The sequence below is a fragment of the Papio anubis genome, chromosome 8 (genome assembly GCF_008728515.1).
Source record: "Papio anubis isolate 15944 chromosome 8, Panubis1.0, whole genome shotgun sequence".
Classification (NCBI taxonomy): Eukaryota; Metazoa; Chordata; class Mammalia; order Primates; family Cercopithecidae; genus Papio; species Papio anubis.
The window spans coordinates 60,024,972-60,043,908 of record NC_044983.1 but is presented as its reverse complement, the minus strand read 5'-3'; positions in this window follow the sequence as shown (position 1 = coordinate 60,043,908).

Genomic DNA, 18,937 nt, shown 5'->3' with positions numbered 1-18,937 from the left:
ATTGACTGTAACTCAAAAATACCAGATGGCTAACTGTAATCAAACAATAATGTGACAGAGAAAGATTAATCCTGATTTTTAAAAATGATAAGCTTTTGCAAACCTATTTCAGGTTAAGTTCAGGTGATTGATTTATGGTATCATGGACATAAAAATGGAATATTGTGATATTTGAATTATGGATCTAGATTTGTCAGTATCTACTATTGTAAGACTCTCAGAATATGATTTCAATTCATCTTTGTAATGTGGCCTTAACTATGTGCATAACTGAAAATAAGTTTAACTATAAATAAATTTAGAATTGTAGTGAAAATCTTCCTTGATCCCTTTAATGAGATAGAGTCAGACAACAAGGTACAATGCATTTGTTCAATTAATGAATAAATAAAATTGGAATTATGGGATCCAGTAGTTATAGTCATCTGCAATGTTTTCAGTATTAATTGGCATTATTAATGATAGGTTTAATAAATGCCTTTAAAGTGTATATTTGTATTTGTTTGCATAACAGAGACAAGTTTTTTAGTTCATTTCATGTTGAACAGTGTTAAGCAGGTGACACTCTTAAAGACCTATGGAAGTGCATTTGATTAACTGGTTCCATGGCTAAGAGAAGATTGATAACTTGTTTTCTTTGTTGTCCATTACCTAAATGAATATAATTAAATTTTACACAGTCATAGAGATATCATTTATTCAGATAATGTTCCCAAGAGGTAATTGTGGTTTTTTCCCTCAAAATAAATAGCTTCACAATTTTAAATTTATTTCCAAGTGGGTAGAGTGTATGGCATTAGGAATATCTTGGCATCGGTTCTTCCTACTCTCCTTGAAACCTCCTGAGGGCCAAGTGCTTGTGTATCTTGTCTCACTGACACATCATTGCTTATCACCTTATTTTCTTGACAAAATCATGATTTTTTTTAGCTTTCTTTTCCTTCTATTGCATTTTTAAGGCAAATAATCCCCCAACTCTGAATTAATTTAAGTATCTGCCTTTTCAATACCTACTTCTAAGCTATTTAATGCTGCTGGAGAAAATGAATTAGGTACAATAACACACAAATTTGTGGTCTCCACCCTCACCTGCACCTTTGACACTGTGGAGTACTCCCATCTTTCTTAGTCAGTGCTTACACTCTCCACAAATGTTACTTCATGTCAGCATTCTTTAAAATTTTAACCCTACCAATCCCCGTTGTATCATATTCTCTGCCATCCCTCACCTCAGCAGATGATCACTGGTTCCTGTTCCACAGAAAAACTAGAGATCTTTGGGCAGGAATGTCCTCATTCTCTTCCCCAACCCTCTGCTTTTGTTATTATATAAAGTCTTTTCCCTTTTCTGAGTTCCTCTTATCCCTGTTTTGCGTTTTTCTTACCTAAGTAGGAGGATCTCTATATTATTGATAATCTCTCTTCTGTCTCTCTTCTCTACTAGCTTGTTCCTATTAGCATTGATGCAGGTTCAAATCTCTCATATATTAAAAATCTTCACATTTCTTCTAGCTTATGCTTTCCTTATCATAGCTGAGTATCCTTTAAATGTCATGTACTCCCGTTATTTTTGCACCTTCATCCTCCTTTCACTCTTCAATATGCTGAATTGTTTTCCAGCCTAACTAACTCTGCCATTGAAACTCCTTCAGAAAAGCCAGTAATGCCTTCTTTTGTAGAAAAATCCTATGGATACCATTTGGGATTAATGTTATTGATCTCTGAGTGACGTTTGGAATTGTAGAGTACTTCTTTATTCTTAAAAAACTTTTCTCTTTGCTCCCTGGACAATTCTCTCTCCTGATTTTCCTCTGACCCCTCTGGGTTTTTAAATCAGCTGGTTTGCTACCTTCTTTTTCTCTGCCTTTCCCTTAAGTGTTTTCCTTAGAGGTGAGGCCAAGACCCTGTCACATGTTCCCTTATTGACCTTATTCACTATGTGGCCTTGAAGCCTATTTACCTGCTTATAACTCTTCACCTATAATGTAAATTATATCCAGATCTATATCTGAATATAAATCTATATCCGGATCTCTCCTCTGAGCTTCTGTTTGTATCCAACTGTCTTCTGGAGCCCTCCATTTGCAGTTCTCATATAAACATCAAATTTCATGTATCTTCAAAAAAATGATGATTTCTCCACACTGCCCAATATGCTTCTTTTCCTGAGATTTCTAGCAATGAGACACAGCACATCCAGGCTTGTGCATCATTTTGGATGCATCTTTCACCATTCCTATGCATACAGTGAGTCAGTCACCCAATGCTATGGATATTGCCTCTAAATATCCCTCAAATCTTTCAAATTCTCTCAATGCACATCATTCCTTCCCTTCTTTACTCAGTACCCTCCCTCTCACTTGGATAACTAATTAATTCAACTGAGTTATTCACCTCCAGTTTGTCTCCCTCCAATCCCATCTCTACACTGTAGCCAGAGTAATATTTTTCAGCCATCTAATCATGTGCAATCGCACTTAAAACTTTTTAGTGCCTTTAAAATAAAGCTCATGCTCTTTAACACAGCTTATGAGTCCTTCACCATTTATTCCCTTGCTTATCACTGCAATTTCATCTCTCACCAATTTGAGCTCTCTCTCTAGTCTCAGGCCCTGCAGCCCTACTTCTGAAGCCTCAATATGCCAGGTTCCTTTCCGTTTCTGGTACTTCACATATGCTGTTTCCTCTGCCTGAAATATTCTTACTAATCCCTTGACTTGAGCTTTTGGTTTTCAGCTTAGACGTCATTTACAAAAAAGTCTTTCCTAATGACTCGAGTCAGATTTAGGTGCTATTCTTATATACTTCCATAACATCCTGTACTTTCACCTATTTCAGCATCTAGCAGAGCTCATCTATATTTCCCCTATACTGCCAGCTTTTATGGAGTGAGCCATGTTTGTTTTGCAGCTATATTTCTATCTACTGGAATACACTGATGCTTATTGAAAATGTAGGGGAGAAAAGATATCTCATTCAGTGCAAGGTTCGGGCCTGAGGCACTGAAAATAAAAGAAAGATTAACAAGAAAAAATATACAAATTTATTTAATATGTTTTACCTGACATTGGAGTCTTCAGAAATGAAGACCCAAAGAAACAGGGAAAACTGTATACTTTTATGGACAGTCATGCAGAAGTATAATTAGAAGACAAAGTGTTCCCCAGTGATAATAAACTGGGGGAAACTTGGCAAGGCCTACTTGTTCAGATGCTTCTGTGTGTCTCTGTTTCTTCAGAGATAAGGATGCTCCTTCCCTCCAGGTACAGGGTGGGCACCTCTGAAATGAAAGTTTTTTGACCAACTTTAGAGGAAGATCAGAGAATTCATGTCCTGCTTTAGGAGAGAAGGACTTGGAAAAGGGCAAAGAGAACTTGCTGCTTCTGCTGTCTTATTAAATGCCAAGGAGTCACATTTTGGGGCAGTAGATACTGAACTTCATCAAAAGTTTACTGAATGAATGAATGTTTGTGTGAATAGTAAATTAAATTCCTCCCTTTCTGTTTATATTGACTGACTTTGTTCATTCATTATGAAATCTGTATATCAGCTAGGGTTTCTAATCTTAACATCTATCTAAGATTGATTTAAACCCGTATGTGTGTGTTAGTAGAAATTCAAAGCTGAGCTCGAATTTCTATTAAATTTCTGGTAGGCTTTTGCTCTCATGAGTACTTTATCCCCAGTTCTTGTGACTATTTGCTCCTTTCTGCAATAAGTAAGCCCAGATAAGAAAGTCAGATCCTTTTGCAATTTCAGAGAGCCTTATGTGTAATAATGGTGAGTGTGGCAAAGTTTACTGAAACAAGGGGTGGGAGGGTTCAGTAGGAGAGATGGAGGGTTTTAGGTTCTAGCAGTTCAAACAGCTTCCAGTGGAACCTGCCACCGACAGGGGTCTCTGGTAGGACCATGTCAGTGGCAACGTTCACTGACTTTTCTACGCTTGTTTCCTCTACTCGTTCTTTCTCCGTTTTTCTTGTAAAAGCCAAGTTTCTCCCATGTTGGGTCATTCTCTAACCTTGTTGCCTTGGCTCTTGCTGTGTAATCCACACATTCAGATCTCACTTTTACCTTACTTTATTGAGCTGTTTTACCAAGGTAGTTCCTTTCTTAAAATAATGTTTTCAGCTTATTGCGATGATCTTACTCATTTCTTTATTCAACAAATATTTGTTAAGGTGTGTGATGGGCTAGGCACTATGCTAAGTGTAGTGAACACAGAAGTTAAAAGGGTGAGATCTGTGTCTTGAAGAGCTCAGTCTGGTGGGGGACACAGATGTGTCCTGAAAATGTGTGCTGATGATGCTAAAAGAGCTCAGGAAAGAGGGTGGCTCCACCAGGCTAAGATTGCAGACCGATGCCAGATTGAGAGGCATGAGCAGTGACTGTATTAGACAAAGAAGGTAGTACTTTTAAAGTTTTTCAAAAACATTGATTATTAAAGGCTGGAAGTAGTTGTGATGGTAATTGAATGCGAAGAGGACTCTGGATGATAGTGCATTCATAGTATAGCCAGCTCAGAGATATGCAGAGAAAGCTGGTGGATAAACAAGGACATGGGGGCTTAATAAGCTCATCTGTGGGGTTGGCCTCACAGAAACACTCAGGAGTGTGGTACAATGGAAATTCTGATAGTCTGGATATGCCCATTGTAAATTGAGCTCCCCCACTAACTAGAAAATAACTTTGAACAAACTGGGTAATTTCTGTGACTATATCTTTGCTTTTTAAATGAAGGGAAAGGCACTTACTGTTTTGCAAGTTATTGTGAAGATTAAGTCAGAGAATGAATGTTTATATTGTTTAAAAGAAATATGAATATACATATATGTAAGCTATTCATCAATATTTACTGAATTTTGGTAGCATAAAAACTTAATGTTCAGAGACTAAAACTTGCAAGATTTATGAACTCAAAGTTTCAAACCTTAAAGATTCCACTAATATGGGCACAGTGATTCACAACTAGATAAATAAATGCAAAATCTTTTATGGCCAATTTAATTTAATTTTATATTTTCATGTACTTGGCAATATTTCTAAAGAGATGATGCAACAGAAAAATGAGCCACAGTAAACTTGACTCTGATTTTTTCCAACGTGAGCAGATTGAGGATGATGAGTCCAGGATTCTTAATAGTGATTGTGGTTCCAAGTTTTTGTCCATTCAATATGATGGCGCATTTTGCCTGGAAAGAGTCCCCACTTTGCATGTGTGTTTTAGTAACAAAAGAATGCTTTCAAACTGTGAATCAATTTACAAAACAGCAAACTGCAACATCTCTTAAAGGCCACACACACACAGAAATGCAAACCAAGATCTATAGAAACAATCCTAAGCCATTAGCTGGCTCTACTCTGAAATTGTTTGAGGAAACATTGCCAAGGTACCTTTAAAACAGAAAAGGATGTAGGATAAAAAAAAATTGAAAAAAGTACCATGACTGATGTAGATCAGTATATAATTCTCAAAAGAAACATTATCTAATAATACATTGAGTTTAGATATTATTTGCTAACAAACTTCTTTTCTCAAATACAGAATAAATTATTTGCAACTTAAACTTTTTTATAATGTAAAAAAGAGCAAAACATAAGAATAAATCGATTACTTCCCATTCTTTGAAAATTAAATACTTCCCACAATGTTTTATTTTAACGAACAAAATTATAGTGAGTAGAATTTAAATACAATTCTTTTACAATTAAATGTTTTTTATAGGTCTGTTATATTTACAAACATAATTTGGGAAACAAAGTTACTTAAAACTTTGACTTATTTAGTATGTTTTGGTTTGTTAATTAACATTCATTTACTTTATTTAAACAAAGCATTCTAGGACAAAATTAAATGGCTGAATTCATCAATAAACTTGATCTAGTACTTTACTCTGTATTACACTTAAAAATAGAGTATGAAGTTTACTCTGCTATTTTAATTCTAAGTTACCAAATGAGTCCAAATGTAAACTGTTTGCTAGCTTCCATTTGAAAAACAAACATTTAATAGAATTACAAAATTATTACAAAAATGATCCAGTAAGTAGCACTTAGCCTTATCTGTTCAGGATTTGATAAAGTGTTTGGTTGATTAATTTTATGTAATAATATGATTATTATGTAAAAGTTTATTTGATCAAATGAAATTTTAGTTTCTGATTTTATGCAAATGGAAATTGAAATGTGAGCTAATGTATTTTGATCATGTTGAACAGTAACTAATCATATGTTAGGCCAGCTTCATTTTAGTTCAATTCTGAAATTATTATGGTCTGTAAAAGTAACTAAGGTCTCTTGATCTGCTATTGACTCAACTAAAAGTACACTGACCTATTCATAGAAATTTCTCTCTTCTAAAATAATTTTATTTGAAAAATTGAATATTTCATAATTAAATGTTATACTTTTAATTTTTAGAAAAAAAAGAATACATTCAACTAAAAATTATACAACAACTCTATAGCAATAAGTATTCACATATAAACACAGTATTCTCAAGAGGGTATGAAAGGAAAGATGTCTTAAAAATTATGGTGATTTAATTTCATTTTGCCCTAGAATGACATTCTCTTGAGCATTTCTGAAAATGAAGATGAATATGCAGGGATACATTCGGTTGATTTTGTGCCAGATGGCCAGTTGCAGAGGCTGAACTAAGCTGAACTGATTGATTCGTTTTTGCCATATTGCACACTGGCGCTTACCAGAGTTCACATCATTCAAGTACTAGCATATTTGGTAGGTTTGTGGGTTTCTTTTTTTTTTCTCTTTGTTACCCATCTTTAGAAACTTTCTTGGGATGATCTCTGCTTTAAAATACACTATTTTTGTTGTTGTTGTTATATGAAATGGTCAGTTCTTCCAAAAAGTTTCATAAATTTAGAAAAAGCAATTTATACTATCATTATACTATTTCGTGCTCATCAGTTAAATTACTCATATTGAGTGATAAACATTTAAAATTCACAAAATAATTACCTCTTCAAATTTTGAGGAGAAATCCATAGAGTATAATAACTGTTATTCAAATCAATAAGTACACAATAACTTTCAAGAAAAAGAGAGGCCACAGTGTCTACCTTCAAGGTGCTGCTTACTAGCATGGAGAAGAAGAGAAGTAACATGTCTGTTTTAATATTGGTGTCATAAGTACTTATATACACATACTGGATATAATTATCTAGCAATCTATACAAAAGTTAACTGATTGAGTAGTGAAAACATAAATGACCACAGTCCAGAATAGGCTATTCCATTCTAACAAAAATACCTTTATACCCTCTTGGGGTATTTTTGACAAATCCTCATTCATTGTGGCTCTCTGTTTTGTTCATCAACACTCTTCTTAGTTGAAGGGAGAGAGGAAGAGAAGTGTGACATACACAAGAGCTGGGGTACAGGAGTTGATACAATCACATGTGCACTTATTCTCTTGCCTTAACTTTTTGAGGTGATTTTAAAAGTTATTTTTCAAGGTTACTTTACCTTTCATATAGGTTACTCTCAAGGTCTAGTACTTAGAAGTTTTGAATATAAGCTGTTTTATAGTAACTGATAATTTAAGATGGAAACAGCAGAAAAAGGAGTTACCAAAACCCTGAAGAAGAAAAAGAATCATCAAAGACTACTGACCTAGACTGAGTCTTACTGCAATATATGTTTCGTTCATAGCTATATTCACATTAAAATCAAAGAAGCAACTGCATTTAAAAAATTTTAGTGTCTTTAAAATTTTAAATATACATTATTACATGGATCACTGCAATGAGGCAAGTATTTAAAGAACTGTACATTTAGTATAAAGTCCTTTAATTTTTTTCAAGAGTAAGATGTTCTTGGTGCCAAACCCCCAATACCATTAAAAAACAAAAAAAAAGAAAACCCACCAAATGTCATAACCCTAACAAATCATTATTTTAAATACTTTATAACAAAGGATTTTGACTCCTTTATTGGCAGAAAATTTTTACAATTTCAGGAGAGAAATATAACCTGAAAAACACTTGCAAAAGAAAAGCCTACCAAATGACTTCTAAGCGTGCATGAGATATTAAGTTTAAATTTTTGGTTATTCATCCTCCACAGAAATTTTAGAGAAAATTGTAGGAAAAAAACCAAAAAGATTATCTCAAGGTGCATGAGCCCAAATTCTAATACATTTTAGTTCTCATTTATATGTTTATCAAGATTGTATAATATCTTCTGTGAATAATGGGTGGATGAAAAATTTAATAAGGAAACAGGTTTTATTGTGAAAAGAGGGCTAAAAATGGCATTACCTAGAAATGAAATTTGACCTTTATTATTTCAGTTGAAAGAGAAAAAAACTTGTCAAATTGTTCTGAGAAATTAGGCTTTTTTTCATCTTCTGAAACTTGTGACTGACTGAATATATAAATTTCCACTATGCCAAAAATTCCCATGACATCCATGTTACCTATAGTGATTTGGTGAGTCAAGCAGAGCAGTTAACACTGCAGACTATAGGACTGAAAGAGATTAAAGCGGTGAACCCACAGTACTTTATTGACCGAGGTCCCCACATTAACCTGATCTGATCCTGTAATTACTATGAATAGAATAGGGCTTACAGTTCTCCTTAATAACACCGCAGGCTTTTTTATTCTATAAAGAGATTTTCTATTCATGTTCTTTACTCCTTTCCAGATTTACAGATTTGTAGCAAGAAAGAATGTGTGTGGCTTTGCTGACACACCAGGAAAGAAAGATACCTAATGTTCATGGTCAATAAGTGACATGCTTCAAGACATCCAACACAGCACAACACATTCTTTTTAATCTAACTTACTTTAAAGTTTTGTCTCGTATTTTCAATTTTCCAATTGCCTCCTGCTCTTTAGGAGTATAAAAATCGATTTACAAACATTGACTAATTATGAGGGAAGATGTAGCTTTAAACTTAGGGAATTGTTAAAATATCATAATTTTATAACTTTTTTACTGTAACTCTTAGAGTACATATATTTAAACATATACTGAAAACCATTAGCTACTTTAGCACAGAATGATAAGTAGTCAGAAAGGTCATGTATATGAGTGAGATACAACGCTATAATTAATAGTCAGTATTTTCTTTCAATTTAGAAAAACAGCTGCAGCTAGCAGATAAGGTATATTGTAAGAATAAAGTAAAACCTGGCTATTAATAATTATGATTTGGGATAATCCAAAATAGTGACGTAATCATTTCACTTTTTAAAGTGGATTAAAGCCTGTAAGTAGTTAGGAATTAAAAGGTAAATACTGGTTAATGTTAGGAGTTGTAAGTTTAGATTATCACAAAGTCTTTAAAAATATTATAAAGTAAGAATTTGACTTTTGCATTAATAGCTTTTAATTTTTATTGCAATTCTGCAAAAATTAGAATGCAGACCTTTGCCATTCAGAAATGAGAAATAAGTTTGTGAATGAAGTGAATGAGTGAGTTAGCTTGAGAGCAAAACCAAAATGGCTGTTACTCTTGCTAAAAGAAGAAATTCTCATATTAGAGAACTAACTTCACAATATTACAGTTAACATCTCAAGTAAAAATATATTTTGTATCATGTATACATATGTAACAAACCTGCACATTGTGCACATGTACCCTAGAACTTAAAGTATAATAAAAAAATAAAAAAATAAAAAAAATTAAAAAATTAAAAAATTAAAAAAATAAAATAATATATATTTTGTAAGATTTCTATAATACTATATTTGTCAAAATAATTTCTAAAACATCAGTATGGGTCATTCTTTTCTAAAACAATACAATAAGACTATTAAGATAATATATTTTGTTAGTTAATGTTTTAAATAAGCATTTTTAAATATTCAAGAAAAAAGGCAAGCTACAAAATAGGGTAATACTTTGACAGTTATGGAATATTGGATGGATGATATAATTTCATTTCTTTTTAAAGTTTCTGTTTAGAGCAATTAATACAAGTAGACGATACCATTTAGTATCAGAACATTGTTTTAAGATCTTTTATCATAATTTTCCCATCTTCCCAAATAGAAGGATTATTATGAGTCAATTTGATTAGACTGTCAAAAGCCTCTTTCTTTGTGGTATTTTACCGAGTGTATGAATAATCTGTATCATGCTTCTAAGAAGTAAGAATTTGAAATTAGGCAGGTTAGTAGTTGACCAAACAAACTCAGTTTGTTGGTGTTCATTATGAGAGCTATATTGCTTTAGAAGTGTCATGTGCATAAAATCGGTTTAACCATGGAATTCTTTGATGTTATTTTGGTACTTGATGTTTTACTCTATTGAGGGAATATTGATAAGTAACTAATGATATGAAAATATTTTAGGTTTAAAAGAACTAAGTTAGCAATTAGTTACTTTAAAAAAGTATATGGATATATTTTATACTTTGTAATAATGTGTACTTGGTAAGAGATTCACAGTGAAACCCCATCTTTTTGGTGGTTATTTTTACCATTAGAATAAAACAGCATTTGGAAACAGTAGGATAGTTTTTATCTGCAGAATTAAAAAGAATCTGAACAGAAAATGGATTCATATCATCTTCTTTTTGGGCACTAAACATAGAAAAATATATAGCAGTTGATTTATTATAAGTGAGCTGAATTTTCTCTCCTGGTGGGCTTTTCAAACCTTTAGTTGCTGTTCTTATCCTTGCTGTGTGAATATCATTTTTATATCACTTCTTGTTAAAAGGAATTTCCATGAAAGCCCTACAGAAGTAGCCTGGAATCTGATTATCTGCTTTTCATGAAAATTTTGATGGGTTTGGGTCAGTATTCCACCTCTGTTCAGATGATTTAATTTGCACCAGGCTCCGTAATGAGGAAATTGTCCACGAATGAGTGTGGGCATTATAGTCTTTAGGACCAGAGGGGATTTATTCTGTAAAACACAAAAGGACAAGAAATGACAATAATAGGAAACCATGCTACTTCAAAAGACTACAAGTTGGTGAATTTTTATGGTTATAGTAGATGATAATGTAAACATTTTTCCTCTCCATCTTGGAAAAATTAAGTGGAGAAAGAGGTTAGAGGAGAAAAAGTATTTTAAGAAAATTATTTTATGTACTTACTTTAGGATGTTAAGTTTTTTAAATTTTTTAATCACATGAGTTATCTCTAGTTCAAACCTACTTGTCTTATTAAGAAAGAAACTAGAATGTGATTAGGGCCTTTGAGTTGAGCATCAAAATAAATAAATATATTTTGAAATGCAATTCTTATTGTATTAATGTAGTTTTTAAATAATAAATTTGTGTTTTGTATAATCACTCACAGAGCCAATTATAATAATGTTTGGTTGGAATATATACTGAGTCATAATAATTTTAACTTAGAACTTAGAGTGATATTGCTGTAGACAAAGATTTTACCATTTGTTTTAGGAAAAAATGGCAGCTTTTAAACGCTTGTTTCTTCACAGCTATAAATATTTTGCTTTGGTAATCTAATATATAATGCTCTGCATTTTGCCACAAAGCATAGAAACTTTGCTCTATTGTAACTTGGTGCTATTTTTAATTGGTTTATGTTTTCCTACTGTGAAAAATTATAGTAATATTATTTAATGTATATAATTGCACTCAGTAGGAAGTTTAGCAGATTTGACATTAAAGATAATAAAAGAGGGCTATCAACTAAGCTACTTTCTTTCCAAATATAAACTAAAGTAGTGAGATTCATAAGTTTACAGTCAGAGAACAAAGTCTTATTCTTGTAGTTAATTAGCTTTTGATTTAAAAATTATTTAAAAAGACATAAATTTTTGAATTTTTCTATGTCAGAATACTCTGCATTTTTATTGTATTATAAATTTTGTATTTCAGAGTTGGCAGTAGGGGGTGTATGGAAATGACAGTTAAACACTCATGGAGACTTTCAGTTTTATTTCAAAAATTGCTGTAATTTTTCCTTCCTTCCTTCCTTCCTTCCTTCCTTCCTTCCTTCCTTCCTTCCTTCCTTCCTTCCTTCCTTCCTTCCTTCCTTCCTTCCTTCCCTTGTTCCTTCCTTTGAAATATATATTTACTATATATATGCATATATACATATAGTAAATGCACAAAGTAATATTTTTTTACTTTCATACTGCTACTATTTTTATTCATTGTAGCATAGATCTGTTGGAAAAGGAAAACATTTAAAAAAACATTTATTTCCTCTATGGTAAAAAATCTTATGGCTTCCTTTTAAAAGAAAAGTATTAAGCCAGATTAGAATGAAAAAACTTAATACCGCCTGACTATTTTGAATGGTGCAGGTAAAACTAAAAATTGAATTAAAAATGAGGATACACAACAACGACAACAAAACACATTAACTGAGTTCAAGAAGGCTTTTCTTACGCATTAGTATTGATTGCCGCTTTGCATTACTGATGCAGAATTAATGGTGGCTTTTGACATGTTCTAGATAATTCCTCTCTTCGGGTTTGATATGCATATTAAGAGGATAAATTGTACATGTGATCTTGGGCAAAATTCAGGGCTGTAGGACATAAGAAGAGCTTCCATTTTCTAGCTTTTCATCCTGTATTTCTTTCATAGGTCATCAAACACAGGCATGCCAGAATTCTGGAAAATAAAGTAAATGGATATTTGTTTTTTCTCCCTCAGGTCAGTTACATTCCTTACATTATTGGAGAACTTTAGTTAAAGCAAATTTTCCTGTTGATACACAGTATGTATAATTGTGTGTGCACATATGTGTCTAAATCAGCCATAGGTTTCTAAGGAGACCCTTTAAGAAAGGTTATAATATATGTATGTTACATACCTATTTGAACAAGTCTATTATTAGTAGCTTAGTATATGAAATTAGGGCTGTGGTCATTATTTTCAAAAGATTACAAATAGTTGCATCTTACCGAGTACCTTTTGTGTGTTGTGTAATTTTCATACATTTACTCCTAAGTTCTAAATATGTACATCTTTATTTTGAAAGGGAAATTAAGGCTCAGAGATGTTAAGTGATTTGCCAAAGGTAATGCAATCAATAAATGTAAGATGGAATTTTTAACCCATGTCCACTTGAATACACTCACCCTTTTTATCCCAGCATTTGGATAAAGATTTAAAGTTTACAAAGCATCCTGACATAAAAGATTCCAAGCTCATGAGTTGTAATAGAACAAAAAATTTCTAAAATGCTTAAAAAGCAAATTTGGGGCATTTGGGGTAGCTCCACACTAGATGGGTTGACAAAGAATAAATGCATATTATTTTACATTTCATAGAAAGGCTTTATACAGGATGCAAAATCCACATATTTTATTCAATGTAAGTGGCCTGTTGGGCATAAGTGTTTCAAATGTGGTCTATTTACAAATCATAACTAAGCACTGGATAATGTATGACAAATGGGATTAGAAAGGAAATATTAAGGATCCTCTCTTGATTTTTTGTTCTAAAAAAATGACAAAACTCCATTTGCACATATAAATTGCAAGGAGGGTTGAGAATACGTAGATTGTGAATGTTTTTGAGACTTTTTGGAGTTTGTTTATTTTCTATCAAATACGTATCCTCCTACTTTTTTAAATAATAAAATATATTTATATTAGTTTATTTAATACTATTATTAAATTATAGAATTATTTAAAAAATTAATGGAAACAATTTTGTTTAGCTTTCACTCTCTGGAATAGACTGGGAGATCTTTTTTGAAAAAAGATAATTTTAATTTTCTGCTTTTTTTTTGCTGGATGTTCCAAAGATGCAATGCTGATATAATAAATATACTATGTATTTAATAACGTTTGGAGAAAAAAATCAGCGTTAGCTTTTGAAGACAAAGGTGCCATGAAACTCCTTAGTTTTTGTCTGGTCATTCTATCAGCTGTCAGGAGGTTGGTGGGTTGGAGGAAGGAAATTTAATCACAAAGTATTCAGATACCCTGCATTTTCATTGTAAGTAACACAAGTGAAATGGCTAAGGGATCCAGGTCCAAAGTCTAATAAACCAAATTATTTTAAATGAATTGTAAGATTTCATATTTTCAGTGACAGTAGCAAATGACTATGCTTTCCTAGCAATTTATTCAAGTTATTAATAGAAAAATGAACACTCCAGGGACAGAAGCTGTGTACAGTTCTTTATCAGAAGGTAATCTTTCATGGCCAGACATTTTATTATCTTTTACCTTTGTAGTACTCTTGACAAATATGTTTAACCTAAAATTTAATTGTTGAAAAATCAATTGGAAGAAATTTAAATTGTGGGACATTTAAACAACTGACATGGGTTCTTCAAAAATTTCAATGCATAGAAGACACATGCTGAGGAACTGTTCTAGATGAAAGGTGAATAAAAAGACATATAGCTAAATGCAATGTGTGGTCCATAACCTTTGATTGGATTCAGATTCTCTTTTCTCAAATCAGTTATAAAAGACATTATCAAGAGAACTGGAGAAATTATACATATGGACTTTATAATAGAGAATGCTATTGCAACCATGTTAAATTTGAGTGATAATGGTATTGTAGTTTATGTAGAAGAATGCCCTGGCTCTTTGGAGGCACATGCTAAGCAATATAGGGGTGAAATGTCATGATGTTTGCAGCTTAAGTTCAAATGGTTCAGTGTAAGAAAACATGTTTTAGGTTGAAACATGATTTTGCCAATATTCAATTATTTTGGACTGAGAGAGAGACAAAAACAAATGTGGCAAAAATGTTAACAACTGTCAAATTAAGTGAAGGACACATGAATGTTTGCTATGCAATTTCAAATTTTCTATAGCTTTGAAGTTTTTTGAATAAGTTTGAAAAAAGGTTACATTTATTCCTTACGTTAGTGAGCTATAAAAATGATTTAGTTGAAATTGGCATACTGTACTCAATGTACACAGCTAATTCTGATTACTCAAGCCAAATAAAACCTCCTCATTCACAGTCACGGGGTTTAGTGCTCAAATTATCCAAATAATTGCTCTATGGATTCATGTCACTTTTACAGAAAATAGCACTTATGGCTTGTTCATCAGAAAACCATTTTGAAGTGTAGCTTGTAGTTTCAACTATAGGAGTATCCTTTGCTGTATTAATGGGGACATAGAATTCAAAAACTCTAATGGTTTTGTTAGTTTAGCAACGACAAATTTAAATAGTAATTTTACTTTAAAATTCTGCAAACTAAAATGCTTGTTGTTAAAGTATCTTCATTATACAAATTGAAATGTAGTATCTTCCAGATTAATATAAAATGTATTGAGAAGTAATCAATATTTAAATAATCCAATAGGATTTTACATTTCATATTACCTAAAAGACTTGGTTTTAAATCCCGGTAAGTAAATTTGCATTTACTTGATTTTGAGTTCTCTGCCCTATACTGCAGTGAAATGCAGGCTGCAATGAATAGGCCCTAAGTACCATTCTACAGGACTCCAGAAGATGCCCCTGGTATATGTATCAGCTTGGGAATTTGTTTTGTGGTGATCACCCTTTCTGATTGGAAGATTGCATGACAAGGAACTATTAAAGTAAAGGGCAAAGAATTCAATTCCTTGATGTCAGTTTTCTTGGACAGGTTTTAAAAATAGGTCATTTAACGTTATCTGGATTTGTGTATTACAGCAGCACCTGCTAATGCTGCTATGTTTAAGGGTCTGTTGGAGTTTTCATTTTCAGGGTTTCTAGACAGTATCTTGATACTCTAAACCTAAATATGCTTCCATTCAAATGGTAGTGAACAAGGTCTGCAGGAGAATGCTTATGTCTTTTATTATACTGCAATTAAAAAGTGAATGTTTGCTTTAATATGTGCTAAGAGGCGAAAAACGAAAACATGAGATTAAAAAATCATCCTAACATTGGATAACTCAAAATTTGGTTCTTTTAAGAAGGATCTATGAAATGTGCAATTAGATATCTACTTAAAGATCCATTAAAATGGTAATTACAAGTTTCTGAAATTTTTGTGTTTTATTTTAATCATGAACATATTAATGTGCTACCTTTTAGCTATTGTTAAATTTCACTTTTTAAATATGTCTAACTAAGGTTTTTTAGAATGGGCAATTATGTTTTATTAACATGTGCTGTTCTACTAATATAAAGATAATGTCACTAATATTGCATGTATACATCTATACATAGAGAGATTTTGTATACTAGGATTTAACTCAAGAAATATTTTATCTGACATATCTGATGTAAGCCTATAAGTGATATATAATAAAAATAGTAAGAATAAGTTTTGACATAAATATTAAAACCAGATAACTGATTTAAACACTAGACACCACCTATGTCTTTCTTAAAATTTTATGAAGTTCTGTGTTAACACAGCTATATTTCAGCAATTTATGTAAATACAGAAATAAATTTGATACATATTTTATTTTGTGGATTCCTAGTTATTTTAAAAACTCCAAAAGCTACAAATAAAAGGGTGACCATTCTATATGGTAGAGCAAAAGTACTGTAATACCACTATAATCTGATTAGATATAATAAAACCTGCTTCTTTGCTTGCCTGCTAGTGAGTTTTATATAAATTAGCAAGTGGTTACAGTGCCCTTAGATAAAGTACTAATTTTTAGTGATAATCTTAGCTTTCTATGAAGAAGTATCCTATCTTCAAATAAGAAATTGGAATATTAGAATAAGAAAAATAAGTGATTATTATTTTGGGGATGTTAAGCCTATATTTGCAAAAACTGTGGGCACCTAATGCTACATTGCAAGCTATTCCTCAGTTAATAATATTGTATCTGTGCATAAAGATATCCTTTTATGTAATAAATGTATCAGATATTGTGATAGCAAGGATTCTTGCAATATTTCGGCTCACCAGGGTTAGAAAAAAATTAGTTTGAAAAAAGTGTCGGCAATAGTTTTCCTACCTCTCTTTGCTTGAGTTTTCTTCTTAAGGACTTTGATATTGGGATCACATGCTGCAATATTTAAGCTTGATGGGATGAGTTAAGGATAGGGGCTTAAGATGGCTTAACTGTCATTTCTGCTTACATTTTAAAGACTTGGATCAGTGTCATCAGAGCCATCTTTGTGGTCTTGCCTGAAACAACTGAAAATATTAGAAATACAGATGGAACTTTAGGATGAGACCATACTTTACATGTTAGGTTAATTTATATTTTGGCTAAGTTGTTGGTTTCATACAAAGGTTTCTATGGGCATTGATTTTTTTCTTTTTGTTGACATTAAATGAGAAAGCAAAAAAAAAAAAAAAAAAAAAAAAAAAAATTTCCCGAAAGCCAATGGTTTTCTACGTAAATGAGTTCAGACTTAATTTTAATGGAAGTGAAACACAGTCAATAGAGGCAAATTAAAACCATATAATTTTGTAATCTTAGTTTAGCTATAATTGCAGCAATAAAACAGTGGAAAGAATAATTGTGGAACATATGTTTGTGAGTGACATTATCTAGGTGACTTCCCCTTTATGGCAATGTGCTGTCCTATTTGTTTCCCCTCCCTATGTATTGGAATGACAAACCTGCAAGCCTGGAGTTAATGCTGATTGCAGCAGCTGCTTACACATGGAGTCTCCATAGCAACTGTGAAGGTTGCCATGCAACCATATTCTTTTAGGGACAGTGAAAATGCCCAAAGGCTTACTAAAAATACACGGGGAAAAAATCTGAAATTTTCTTACTACTTTTAGTGGTTATAAAGAACTATGATACAAGTTGAAAGCACAGGTCAAGCAAATAAAAACCCAGCCCTGACCTTTCAAAAATTGCTTGCTGTTGCCTGAAATCTCAAGCTTTATTCACAGAGATGACTTTTGATCGATTGTAAAATTGGTAGCTTATGCTAGGCAGCCCTCGAAGACGGGAAGATTCAGTGTGGTGCTATTGGTATTCCTCATAGGGTTAAAGGTCAGTAGAAAGTCATCAATGCAATATTGATTGGTGGGGCTGAAAAATGCCCATGTTTACACCTTCTCACTGCTTAGGGTTGTGTACCAAACCTTAAGAAGACTCATGCAGCCTCTGAGCGTGCTCTGGAACAAACCATTCCATCAGCAAATGTGACATCACTTCAGTCAGCTCAGCTGTTTCTTCGGCTTTCTATAAATAGCTAGATAAAAAATTGAAGACTGCTTGCAGAGAATTTGGCCAACCAATCTGCTTATTCGAATCATTTAAGATAGGCTAGGATTCTGGTTTTTAAACATTTTCAGTTGATACTGATGTTTTTCAATATAAATTGTTATTTTAATAGCAGAATCCTTTTTAGCACACATATAAAATGTGCTGATGTATATGTAACTGTATTATAGTGTGACCCTTTTAAAAAAATTGAACAGGCATTGGCCAGCATCTAATGGGGTAGGCTGTGTCATAACCTCTGATCATACATGTTCACATACATATAGATTTCTTGATATCATCTAATTTATTACTTTAGCAACACAAATTTAGTGAATAAATAATATGTGAGACAAGATGGCTATCATCAAATTATAATACTGTAAGGTTTTAAAAAATCAGCTGAGGTAATAACAAAGGTATTCATATTTGAAAAGAATAAGCAAAGAATGTACATGAATTTTCTTTAATCATATTTCACATGTAATAAATCATATTCTAACATTTACTATGAAATTTTCTCAGATGGTTGCATAGTTATATTTAAAATGAATCTATTCCTCTAAAAATACTCTGAAATTGCAGACTCTATTAGAGTAATAACAATACAATGTTCTGTTATTGTGGCATTTCTCAATTTTTCATAGATTTTGTGCCAGTAAAGATGATAGCAAGTTACCCAGGTCATCGTAATGAAGAATTTTAGTACTTCAGATAGTCAAGACAGACTTCTTTGAAAGCTGTTATAGGCTGTGTCTACAATTAAACAAAAATATGTGGTTAGCTCACTTAACCTAGTTAAAGGAGTACATGAATGCATTGTTTCCAAGACTTCAAATATCCAGACTAACCTAAGATGTGAATATAATATGTATA